Below are 1,710 nucleotides of genomic sequence, written 5' to 3'. Positions count from 1 at the left end.
CAGCAGGAAAAAAAAAGACTGTGATAAACTTGCCTCTTTAATACCAAGAAGGAACTCTAGTCCAAGCTTCAATACGCTTTCTGTTTTTTCACTAGGTATTTCTTTTACTGCTGCTCTTCATTCTTTTCCACATTTCATATTAGAGAATTGGACAGCCTTTAAACTTCATTGACAGGAGTAAATCCAGTACCCAATGAGTTCTTCTCAAAGGCACTCTAACCCATCAGATAGCCCGGCAGTTTCATTCTCATGAATACTCTAGTCATGAAAAAACTCAATAGGACACAAATGAATCCAATGAATAGAAGAAGAAATCTACTGAGTTTTGGGATATTTGGTGCATTCGATCAGTCCAGGAATATGAAACCTAAACCTCCCATTGTAAACAGGAAGCTGGATGCAAGTCCTTGCATAATATATTGTTCATTTACTCTGCAGGCCAAGAAAGCTACTGGGCTCTGATGCCCGTGTTCATCGGTCATAGAGCCAACACTTGGAGGTTCAACAATAACATTATAAATTATTCCTCCAGTGACCAGGAAGTAAGACACCACCACTAGAGCATACACAATCATGGCCGACGCCACGTGCAGCCAGGGCGGCTTCTTCAGCTTCAGGTTGGGACATTCGAGCACTAAGAATAGGACTCGGTACAAAGTCTCCATGCTGGTGGCAGCAAGGGCGGCTGGTAGTCATTTAACTATGCTTACATTTTAGCAGAGTTCAGGCCCCTCTCATCCTCCTAACCTGGTGGTTACTTTTACAAGGGTGGTTTAGTTTTCGGGAAGGGGCATTATCATTTAAACCATAAACTAAATGTGTTAGCTTGACCCAAACCCAGGAATGACCAAAGGCAGTTTGGAGGTTAAAGGCAAGATGGAGTTGGTTAGATCAACAGATCTCTTGCACTGTCATAATTTTCTCATTGTTTCAATCTTTTCGAAGGCGGTTTCAATTCAATTAAGATACGAAAGAAAAACTGTCCAGACATTGAATCTTGGACATACCCTCATCTTAGTGCCTTGGCATTTGCTCCTCCCCCTGTTGGGACACGCTTCCCCTGGGGTATTTAATGGCTCTCTCTCAATTCCTTCAGGGATCTGTTAAATGCGGCTTCCTCAGAAAGCCTTCTTTGCTCACCCTATTTGAAACAGTGCTCTCATCAACTCCAACCCTTTCTTCTGCTCCAACGTCTTCAAAACACTTAATTCTACCCAACGTTAGAGTACACAGCAATTTGTTCATACATTTATGGTCTTTTTGCTTGTTAGAACATACACTCTATGGGCACCCACTTTACCTGGCACACTGAAGGCACTCAATAAATATTAGCTGAATGAATGAATGATTGGATGAGTGAATGAATGACCATTTGGCTTATCACATAACTCTACATGTGATTGGCTAAACAGTCTTGCTGAGGTCCAGGAAACAGAGAACTAGTAAGGAAAGAGGCTCTCCTCTCACCTGCAGGTCACGTAGGTCACCAGGCAGAGGCATAGCTGCCTCTACTGCTAGAAGGAACATCTTTTGTTTGCTAATTACATACAAGAAACTCCACTTTTGGCTGGGTGCGGTGGTTCATGCCTGTAATCCCAGCACTTTGGGAGGCCAAGGCGAGAGGATCACTTGAGCCCAGGAGTTCAAGACCATCCTGGGCAACACAGAGAGATCCCATCTCTACGAAAAATACAAAAATTAGCCAGGTTT

The 1,710-nt window shown here is 43.1% G+C and overlaps 1 pseudogene; it reads right to left on the bottom strand.

Moving 5' to 3' along the window:
• Positions 1–215: 215 nt before the first annotated feature.
• LOC116275341 lies at positions 216–830 on the bottom strand (annotated as a pseudogene).
• Positions 831–1,710: the final 880 nt, after the last annotated feature.

Source organism: Papio anubis, chromosome 6 (assembly GCF_008728515.1).
Source record: "Papio anubis isolate 15944 chromosome 6, Panubis1.0, whole genome shotgun sequence".
Classification (NCBI taxonomy): Eukaryota; Metazoa; Chordata; class Mammalia; order Primates; family Cercopithecidae; genus Papio; species Papio anubis.
The sequence above is the reverse complement of the archived record's forward strand: the minus strand, read 5'-3'. Positions and strand labels throughout refer to the sequence as shown.